General features: G+C 35.0%; 1 long non-coding RNA gene across 1 annotated transcript; it reads right to left on the reverse strand.

Annotated features, from left to right (window-relative positions):
* Window positions 1-8,337: 8,337 nt before the first annotated feature.
* LOC142227541 (uncharacterized) lies at window positions 8,338-8,929 on the reverse strand. The gene is made up of 2 exons (XR_012719893.1): window positions 8,804-8,929; window positions 8,338-8,737 (listed from the first exon to the last, which is right to left on the reverse strand). It is a non-coding gene; the product is annotated as an uncharacterized LOC142227541 (long non-coding RNA).
* Between the last annotated feature and the right edge of the window lie 3,050 nt (window positions 8,930-11,979).

The raw sequence follows: 11,979 nt of genomic DNA on the forward strand, positions 1-11,979 counted from the left end.
ACATTATAGAAAATTCATACATAGCTCAAAAATATATTTAGAAATTAATTATATACGAATATTTAAGTTATTTTAAACATTATTTAAGAATTATATATTAAGAAATTTTTTTTGAAAGGTTTCCTATATAGCAAAATTCAAATCAATTCTAAATAGCATAGCCCTTAATGGGTTATTGATTTCATTACAATAAAAAAAAGACATAGCAAAAACAAGGGAAATAATCAAAACAACAGAAATCTATCCAAATTTCAGATACTATGAGGCAGAGTGAAGAAGAACTTAGGTGAGGGCTATAGTAAACAAAGAGTGACTTACATTATGCGCGAATAAATGAGAGTCTTAAATCATCAATGAAAAATATTTATGTAAATAAGTATGTACGAGTGATGTACTCTCCTCACTATAGGCTCTCTTGACTCAGCTCGTTTTGTTTTCTTTTCTTTATAGTATAAATAGTAAAAATATCACCATGTGTTTCACTTACCAGCGGCGTCCAGTCATGATGAAGGCCTTCTGCATGCTCTGCGTAGTTGCTGGCTTTATGGAACAATGTATGTTAGCTTATGGTTTTTGTTTAGGAAGTAGAATTTCTGTTTTTATAGCATGAGAGATTTTTTTGTTTTTGAATTTTGCTTCGGATAGGATATACACTTGTGATTAAATATTTAGTAGATAGGCAAACATTATAAAAATTATTTTAAAATTTAGGATTTAGATAAATTATTTTTGTTACATAATTAAATTGTAGATTTAAGGAAATGGAAGTGAAATTGTGATCAAATATTTAGAATCTGGTAAACATTAGAAAAATTATTTAAAAATTTACGATTTAGGTAAATTATTGTTTAAATTTTTATTGTAAAGAAATGAAATTAAATTTGTGATGACATATTCAGTAGTTATGCCAACATTAGGAAAATTATTTTAAAAATTAGTATTTAGCTAAATTATCTTAAGTACATAATTGAATTGCTATTTTAAAGAAATGAAGGTTTCATTTTTCAATAGCGATACAACCAAAAATTGTTAATTCTGTTTCAAACTTTTGCTTTTGATTTAATTGAACTAAAGTACGGCAAACAAAATAACATTACGTTTCATTAAATTTAGTTCATATCCGAAGAAAAAAATGGTATTATTAAAGATTAAAAAAGCCCTTAACGATCACGTTTGGGTGATTTTGAGATTATCGGGACTCATGAAATCAGCACGAAACCAGCTAACTCATTAATATTAAATAATGTGCACCATATGATTCAAGGTGGAGTTCACGATGGAAGTCTTGAAAGAAAATTGCAAATACGATGAGATTTGATTGATGTTGTCTGTGCCCTTTTTTACGCAACTTCTCGAACAATGCTGGAGGGATATTTTCACTCTGGATTAGTGGCAGATAGATTGTCTTGAAGCTCCTTACCCTGTGGGTAAGAAGATCTCAAATTGTCTCTGGTGTAGTAAGGATATTTTCAGTCTGGCGCGTGTTGTGGGACCCTTTTGGGAATTTTCCTTGTGCTCTTCGACTACAGCACCACAGACTCAACGTTTGGGAAGTCTTATCGAAAAAGGGTATAATCACGTTGGATCTAAAATCACAAGGTCTCGTCAAAATCTCATAATTACCGAAATAATTTAGAAATTTACCTTATAAAATGTTATTGCCAAGTTTTTACATATGCTTTTCAGATTCTTTTAAATATTCAATTTAAAATGTATGACGCAGGATTGGGATTTTTAAATCGGATCACTATTTCGATTATTTTTATAGGCTGACTGGAATAAACTATTTGATCTCGTTTGCCGGAAGTTTGAAGAAAGAAGAATTTTCGCTATTCTTGGTTCAGCTTGAAGCATGAAATTTTTTGACAATCGCGTGTAAAGACAAAACGTCAAATATGCTTGAATATTTTTTAAGTTGGCTAATTCACTCTGGCAACATATAATCCACTTGGTACTAAAAATACCATAAAATCCCACTTTTATATTAAAAATTATCAACTTCAATTTGTTACACGATGACCGATTTATTTATTATTTTAATTATATTTTTCCACAAAATATTTTTGAATAAATCTATTAAGAGTTTGCCACGTAACTTCTCACTAGAGCAATTGATGTAAGAGACGATCAAAAATTAACTAAAGTCAGCTGCACGGACGGACGACGAAACGGTGTCATTCATGAATGGAAAGAAAGAAAAAAAATGCAAATGCATCGTAACAAAAACAAAATTAATGGATGAATGAAATGAATCAATAAGAAAACATAGTCTCCAAAAATTCTCACGCATAGCACAATTCTAGTTTCTTTTTCTCATTGACAAATTTACGATTAGCCCATGTCTGTCGCTGTGTAAAAATACAACTAATATTGAAAATCAATGAATTGAGTATAAGGCCTATCCAGGAATTAACACAAAGTAAAGCTCAGGTGCAAAGTTTACACAGTAATATTTTTGATGAGCTTATGGCATTATAGAAAATAAATGAAAAAGAATAATTTTAAATTAACTAATAAATAAAATTTATATTGAGTATAAAACGTTCCACTACAATTGTTAAAAATCCGTAACAAGTAAGGCACTAAGATCTCACTACAAACAGAAATAACTTTGGGAGATATACCATCATGTCCACAACTCTTCCCTGGCAATAAACTTGAAATCAAGGATGTAAAATCCTCACAAGTAGCGCGCTGAAGGCGAAACTGCCTATCATTATAAAGTAATGTGCCCTAGGTGCACATATGATACCCGACTTCAATAGATCCACAGATCCAACAAAATATTCATTAAACATATTCGCCTTTTGAGCATCATCCATAACCAAATCTCCGTTGTCATCAGTCAAACTTATTTCTCTGTTCGAATCTCTTCCTAACGTCTCATTCAAAAACTTCCAAGTCTTCCGAGTATCGCCTTGAGTATTATTCAAGTTCGCCATAGTAGTTATTAATAGAGTCCTTATATGCCGCCTTAACAACCTTGCTTATTCTTCTCAGTCTATCAATTATTAGGTTATCGTGACTTTAATAATTCAGAAAAATTCTTTAAAATTAATGAAACTGTCTTTAAATTTGTTGCATTTTTGCATCTTGACTACAAGGCAAAAATCATTAAAAAATAGGATATGTTTTTCAATACTTTATTTTAAAGACATTTTTTACTTGAAACATAGCATAATTTCTACTGGAAGTCTTGTTTTTAACGGACATTTTATAGCATATGAAAAAAAGCTGAAAAAGCGAAAAATTGAAATGTGCTTCGTAGAGTCAAGTACACACAACCCCATTTAAAAGAGAATTGTGTCTTAAAAGCATCCTTACTTGTATTCTCCGCTTCTTTGATTCGGAATCAATACCAAAATTGTTAAAGTGGAGACACAATCTTTGGAACCGGACATGCTTTTTGTTCAGTGTATAGTGCCCTTTCGTTAGTTTTTATGAAGATCCCTTTAATTACCTTTGTTTGAATATTTTGACTTACTCGTCCTACGTTCCGATTTGTTTCGACGAAACAAAAAAATTGTGCCCGTAATGCGAAAATGATAAAGAAAACTCATGCTCCTTTTTTTCAAATATATTTTATCTTGGTTCCGAATGAATTTTCTCTCCGAATACTCATTTTAATATTTTACTTAAGAATATAAAATTTTTGGCGAAGTCTTATATCACAACATATATATGTTTACTCATAATATGTAAATTTATACTTGTTTATATTCACACGTAGTATTTTTCCTATATTTAATGAAATTTTCTTTGGGTATATATATTTGTAATGCGCCAATTGGTTACCTTCATTATTTTACTTCCAGATGTGTAATTGGAAACGGAAAAATTTTCAATCACGTTTGAAATTGAAAATTATTTCTGAATTGATTAACAAATTGATTGAATCAATTAATATTTTAATTGGAAACTTAACAAGTATAAACGGCCGTAAGTTCGGCCAGGCCGAATCTTATGTACCCTCCACCATGGATTGCGTAGAAAATTTTACGAAAGACACAATCGAATTACTTGGGTTGTGGTATCTTAAATCGTTTTCTAAATTGTGAGTTAGTCCACATGTGGTATATATTAGACAAAAAGGTATGTAAGTCTACAAATAATTACGACTCTCTATGGACTTTTGCACTGTACGTAGGGAGCCAGAATTGAAATATGGGGGTCGTTTATATGGGGGCTATATACAATTATGAACTTGATATGGACCAATTTTTGTGTGATTGGGGATCGATTTATCTGAGGGCTATATATAACTATAGACCGATACGGACCTAGTTAGGCATGGTTGTTAACGGCCATATACTAGCACAATGTACCAAATTTCAACTGACTCGGAGGAAATTTACTCCTCCAAGAGGCTCCAAAACCAAATCTCGGGATCGGTGTATATGGGGGTTATATATGATTATGGACTGATATGGGCCACTTTTGGCAGGGTTGTTAAATATCGTATACTACCACCACGTACCAAATTTCAACCAGATCGGATGAATTTTGCTTCTCCACAAGGCACCGGTGGTCAAATCTGGGGATCGGTTTATATGGGGGCTATATATAATTATGGACTGATATGTACCAATTCATGCATGGTTGTTGGATACCAAATACTAACATCACGTACCAAATTTCAACCGAATCCGATGAATTTTGCACTTCCAAAGGGCTCCGGAGGTCAAATCTGGGGATCGGTTTATATGGGGCTATACATAATTATGGACCGATTTCGACCAATTTTTGCATGGGTGTTTGAGGACATATATTAACACCACGTACCAAATATCAACTGAATCAGATGAATTTGGGTCTTCCAAGAGGCTCCGGAGGTCAAATCTGGCGATCGGTTTATATGGAGCTATATATAAAGTATATATATTCTGGGTCGTGGTGAAATTCTGAATCGATCTGAGCATGTCCGTCCGACCGTCCGTCTGTTGAAATCACGCTAACTTCCGAACGAAACAAGCTATCGACTTGAAACTTGGCACAAGTAGTTGTTATTGATGTAGGTTGGATGGTATTGCAAATGGGCCATATCGGTCCACTTTTACGTATAGCCCCCATATAAACGGACCCCCAAATTTGGCATGCAGACCCTTTAAGAGAAATAAATTTCATCCGATCCTGCTGAAATTTGGTACATGGTGTTTGTATATGCTCTCTAATGACCATGCAAAAATTGGTCCACATCGGCCCATAATTATATAGAGCCCCCATATAAACCGATCCCCAGATTTGACCTCCGAAGCCTCTTAGAGGAGCAAAAGTCATCCGATCCGATTGAAATTTGGTACGTGGTATTAGTATATTGTCTCTAACAACCATGCCAAAATTGGTCCATATCGGTCCATAATTAAATCGATCCATATAAATCGATCCCCAGATTTGTCCTCCGGAGCCTCTTGGAGGAGCGAAATTCATCCGATCCGGTTGAAATTTGGAACGTGGTGTTAGAATGTGGTCTCTAACAAACACGCAAGAATTGGTCCATATCGGTCCATAATTATATATAGCCCCCATATAAACCGTTCCCCAGATTTGGTCTCCGGAGCCTCTTGGAGGAGCAAAATTGATCCGATCCGGTTGAAATTTGCAACGTAGTATAAGGCCGCTAATAACCATGCCAAAATTGGTCCATATCGGTCTATAGTTATATATAGCCGATCCCTAATCACACAAAAATTGGTCCATATCGGTTCATAATCATGGTTTCCACTCGAGCCAACAGTAATCTACCAAAATTTTATTTTTATAGAAAACATTGTCAAAATGTTATTTCTATAGAAAATTTTGTCAAAATTTTATTTCTATAGAAAACTTTTTCCAAATTTTATTTCTATAGAATTTTTTTTTAAATTTTACTTGTCAAAATTTTATTTTGTCAAAATTTTATTTCTATAGAAACTTTAAACTTAATTATATACGTATTTAATCGGCCTTTTTATACCCTCCACCATAGGATAGGGGGTATATTAACTTTGTCATTCCGTTTGTAACACATCGAAATATTGCTCTAAGACCCCATAAAGTATATATATTCTGGGTCGTGGTGAAATTCTGAGTCGATCTAAGCATGTCCGTCCGTCCGTCTGTTGAAATCACGCTAACTTCCGAACGAAACAAGCTATCGACTTGAAACTTGGCACAAGTAGTTGTTATTGATGTAGGTTGGATAGTATTGCAAATGGGCCATATCGGTCCACTTTTACGTATAGCCCCCATATAAACGGACCCCCAAATTTGGCTTGCAGACCCTCTAAGAGAAGAAAATTTCATCCGATCCGGCTGAAATTTGGTACATGGTGTTAGTATATGGTCTCTAACAACCATGCCAAAATTGGTCCACATCGGTCCATAATTATATATAGCCCTCATATAAACCGATCCCCCGATTTGGCTTTCGGGGCCTCTAAGAGAAGCAAATTTCATCCGATCCGGCTGAAATTTGGTACATTGTGTTAGTATATGGTCTTTAACAACCATGCAAAAATTGGTCCACATCGGTCCGTACTTATATATAGCCCCCATAAAACCGATCCCCAGATTTGGCTTGCGGAGCCTCTAAGAGAAGCAAATTTCATCCGATCCTGCTGAAATTTGGTACATGGTGTTAGTATAGGGTCTCTAACAACCATGCAAAAATTGGTCCACATCTGTCCATAATTATATATAGCCCCCATATAAACCGATCCCCCGATTTGGCTTTCGGAGCCTCTAAGAGAAGCAAATTTCATCCGATCCGGCTGAAATTTGGTACATGGTGTTAGTATATGGTCTCTAATGACCATGCAAAAATTGGTCCACATCGGTGCATAATTATATATAGCTCCATATAAACCGATCGCCAGATTTGACCTCCGGAGCCTCTTGGAAGACCAAAATTCATCTGATTCAGTTGATATTTGGTACGTGGTGTTAATAGATGGCCTCAAACACCCATGCAAAAATTGGTCGAAATCGGTCCATAATTATGTATAGCCCCCATATAAACCGATCCCCAGATTTGACCTCCGGAGCCCCTTGGAAGTGCAAAATTCATCGGATTCGGTTGAAATTTGGTACGTGATGTTAGTATTTGGTATCCAACAACCATGCATGAATTGGTACATATCAGTCCATAATTATATATAGCCCCCATATAAACCGATCCCCAGATTTGACCACCGGTGCCTTGTGGAGAAGCAAAATTCATCCGATCTGGTTGAAATTTGGTACGTGGTGATCGTATATGATATTTAACAACCATGCCAAAAGTGGTCCATATCAGTCCATAATCATATATAGCCCCCATATAAACCGATCCCGAGACTTGGTTTTGGAGCCTCTTGGAGGAGTAAATTTCCTCCGAGTCAGTTGAAATTTGGTACATTGTGCTAGTATATGGCCGTTAACAACCATGCCTAACTAGGTCCATATCGGTCTATAGTTATATATAGCCCTCAGATAAATCGATCCCCAATCACACAAAAATTGGTCCATATCAAGTTCATAATTGTATATAGCCCCCATATAAACGACCCCCATATTTCAATTCTGGCTCCCTACGTACCGTGCAAAAGTCCATAGCGACTCGTAATTATTTGTAGACTTACATACCTTTTTGTCTAATATATACCACGTGTGGACTAACTCACAATTTAGAAAACGATGTAAGATACCACAACCCAAGTAATTCGATTGTGTCTTTCGTAGAAGTTTCTACGCAATCCATGGTGGAGGGTACATAAGATTCGGCCTGGCCGAACTTACGGCCGTTTATACTTGTTTAGTTTAATATATACCACGTATGGACTATGTGGTATATATTACGGAGTTAGGAAGTTTTAAGATACCTTGCCATCGTCAAGTGTTACCGCAACCCAAGTAATCCAAATAAAAACTGGTTTTTATTCGGATTTGATTAAATAACTAATTGATTTAATTAATATATTAATTGGATTCGTTTCCAAATTCAATTAAGAGTTTAATTGAAAACATTTAGGTGATAATTTTTTGTGTGTATTTAAATGATAACAGCGTTATTATTCTAAGTGGCCCAACTACACATTATAATAAAGACAGACTTACTTTGGTTAGCTCAGTTGGTGAGTCGGTTAACGATATTTGTGGAGTATCGCATAATATGTTAAAATTTGTGGAGATTTTTGTAGTGGAAGATGGAATAGGGTCTGACTACTTACCCATTGTACTTCATTTCATGGATAATTAAAGCAAGATGTTATTTAATACTTCTAAACGAAAAACCGTACATCCCTAATTAGGGTTGTCAGATTCAAATGGCCTATTGTCTGGAATTTTTGAAAAAGTTGGCTGGATTAAAAAATGTCTGGATTTCGTAAACCCCCAAATATGAGGAATAAAACTATTTATTAACATTTGTAAATAAATAATAAAAACACATCAAAACATTTATAATTCAGTTTTTTTCATAAACATAAATAAAATAAAGTAAATATAATTAAATTTAAAAAAGGAGAACATATCTTTAATTCAATCTTTTCTTACAAACTGAATTTACAGAAAAAGGCAAAATAGTATACAGGTTGATGACGTTAAGTTATAGCCGTAAAATATTTAATTAATGCATTAAATAAATCAAATTTTGAAAAATTTAATTGTATTGATGAATTTATAAATAATAAAGATTCAACTTTTACTAATCACACTGTCCCAAATCCCAAACGACAGGACCACAAACACCTGAACAACAATCTGGATCGTTAATTAAGCACTATAATGTTAAAGAGAAATTAATAAGGACTTCGTTAAATGTACACACTTTTAATTAGTTTATTACCCATTCTCCATAGCCGCGGCAACCACTAACCACTGAAATAATTTGAAGAATTGCAACAAACACCAATATTAACTTCATCTTGGATATGAAGAAGATTCTTATAAACTCAATTCGCTTATATGCTATTTAAAGCTGTGGCGTTATCAGGGACCATGTGTCATTCCTACATATTTGTAATTGGTTACGCATGATATGAATACTAATGTGCAGCGTTGCCAATTTAGCTATTTTACCACTAGATCTGGCTTTTTTTTTTTGAAGTCGTTTAGCGGGAAAAATGCATTTAGTTATTAGCTTTTTTTCATGACACTTTTAGCGATTTTTAGTTTTTTGTTTCTATTGAAATATGACGACGTTTTTATCTAACCAGAGATGGTTAGGTTAGGTTAGGTTAAAGTGGCAGCCCGATTAAGTTTCAGGCTCACGTAGACTATTCAGTCCATTGTGTATGAGCTGTCATGATGCGGAGGAAAAGGAATCAATTAAACACCTCTTGTGTGAGTGTCCTGCATTTTGTGTAAAGCGTAAGCGAATTTTAGGGACATATAGCTTTAGATTACTGGTGGACTTGGTAAACGTTAACTTAAGCAGTCTGTTAATGTTTTTGGAACAATCTGGTTGGCTCAACAAAAGAAAATAATAGTGAAGGTTCAGTGGCTAAAACTAGAAGTGCCCATATGTAATAGGTACTTTTAGTTAAATGTGGTATCACAATGGACAACCAGAGATGTTATGTCGAAAACTGCGACTTATTTGGCGTACATTTACGACGTATTTTACTATACAGCGAAAACGTCGTGAACCTATGTAAAAGACCAATTCAGCTTCATGTCGCACTTCAGGCACTGTATCCCTCAAGTCGTCTGTTCTGATATAAAAAATAAACTACCAAGGCGACCAATCTAATTAGTCGCAACGGCTACATATTATATGTTACGGCATTGTGATAGTTAATACCATAATAATACCGGATGTAAATGATTTGATACAAAGTGGTATTAAAACAAGTACACAAAGCAGTAAATTCGGCCGGGCCGAATTTTAAATACCCACCACCATGAATCAAGTATAATAGTTTACTATGAAAACTCTTCGTCCTAGTGGGTTACTTGATAATATATAGAATTGTAGGAGGTTTGATGACAAATCTTCACCCAAACGAGCCAGCACCCGAAGACAAACTTTAAAGATTCTACCTATGAAGACCAGATAAGATTCTGGATTTATGAGAACCAATTTTGTTAGAGTTTTAGAGAAAATATAAACATATCGTGTATATGTTGAAATTACGCCTTGATTTAAAATCTTCAATCTGTAGATTTTTCCGCATTTATTTAAATACGATGAGTAAAATCTGGAACTTTTACTTTCAGTTTGAAGCAATTTTCATGACCAGTGCGCCTGCTAAACCCGAAAGAAGTGTATTCTTTTTTGAGAAACGTAATTTTAGACAAGCAAAGTTTTCTTTTGACACAAATTTTAGAGACAATCGTTGAATAAACGAAAACACTTTATAAGAAAAAGAATTTTCGTTTGTCTAAAATTTTATTATATATTACTAATTTCCAGCAAATCGGATAAAAACTACGGATTCTAGAAGCTCAAGAAATAAAGCCGGGAGATCGGTGTATATGGGGTCTATACCAAAACATGGACCGATAGGCTCCATTTGCTACTCACATATTTGTGATCTTAAAATATCTCCAGATTTTCAATTTCAAACAAATCGGCCAGAAAATATAGTCTCTAGACGCCCAAGAAGTAAAAATCGAGAGATCAGTCTATATGGGGGTTATACCAAAATATGGACCGATATACCTCAATTTCGGCACTCTTATTTGTGGTCTAAAAATACCACTAGATTTCGAATTTCAGGCAAGTCATGTAATAAATACAGTTTATTGTAGCTCAAGAATTCAGGCAAAGCGGATGGTAAATATAGTTTCTAGAAGCCCAAGAAGCAAAATGGGAGATCGGTCTATATGGGGGCTATACCAAAAAATGGACCGATGGGCACCATTTTCGGCACACCTTTTTATGGTCCCAAAAGAACTCTAGATTTGCAATTTCAGGAAAATCGGATAGAAAATATAGTTTCTAGAAGCCCAAGAAGCAAAATCGGGAAATCAGTCTCTATGCGGGCTATATCAAAACATGGACCGATGAGCACCATTTTCGGCACACCTTTTTATGGTCCTCAAAGACCTCTAAATTTCCAATTTCAGGCAAATCGGATGGTAAATATAGTTTCTAGAAGCCTTAAAAGCAAAATCGGGATATCGGTCTATATGGGGGATATATCAAAACATGGACCGATGAGCACCATTTTCGGCACACCTTTTTATGGTCCTCAAATACCTCTATATTTCTAATTTCAGGCAAATTGGATAAAAACTACGGTTTTTATAGGCCCAAGACTCCAAATCAGGAGGTTGGTTTATATGGGGGCTATATCAAAACATGGACCGATGCGGACCATTTTCGACACACCGCTTTATGGTCCCAAAATACCTATAGATTTTCAATTTCATACAAATCATATAGAAAATACTGTTTCTAGACGCGTAAGAAGAGAAATCGGGAGATCGGTCTATATGGGGGCTATACCAAAACATGGACCGATATGGACCATTTTCGACACACCTCTTTATAGTCCCACAATACCTCTAGATTTCCAATTTCAGGCAAATCGGAATGTAAATATAGTTTCTAGACGCCCAAGAAGCAAAATCGGGAGATCGGTCTATATGGGGGCTATACCAAAACATGGACCGATACGAACGATTTTCGACACACCTCCTTATGGTCCTAAAATACCTCTAGATTTTCAATTTCAGACAAATCGGATAGAAAATACTGTTTCTAGACGCCTAAGAAGCAGAATCGGGAGATCGGTCTATATGGGGGCTATACTAAAACATGGACCGATACGGACCATTTTCGACACATCTCTTTATGGTCCCAAAATACCTCTAGATTTCCAATTTCAGGCAAATCTGATAAAAATTACGGTTTTTATAGGCCCAAGACCCCAAATCGGGAGATCGGTTTATATGGGGACTATATCAAAACTTGGACCGATATAGCCCATCTTCGAACTTGACCTGCCTGCAAACAAAAAACTAATCTGTGCCAAATTTCGGGACGATAGCGCCATTATTGAAAGCTGTAGCGTG

The sequence above is a fragment of the Haematobia irritans genome, chromosome 2 (assembly GCF_050003625.1).
Source record: "Haematobia irritans isolate KBUSLIRL chromosome 2, ASM5000362v1, whole genome shotgun sequence".
Lineage (NCBI taxonomy): Eukaryota > Metazoa > Arthropoda > Insecta > Diptera > Muscidae > Haematobia > Haematobia irritans.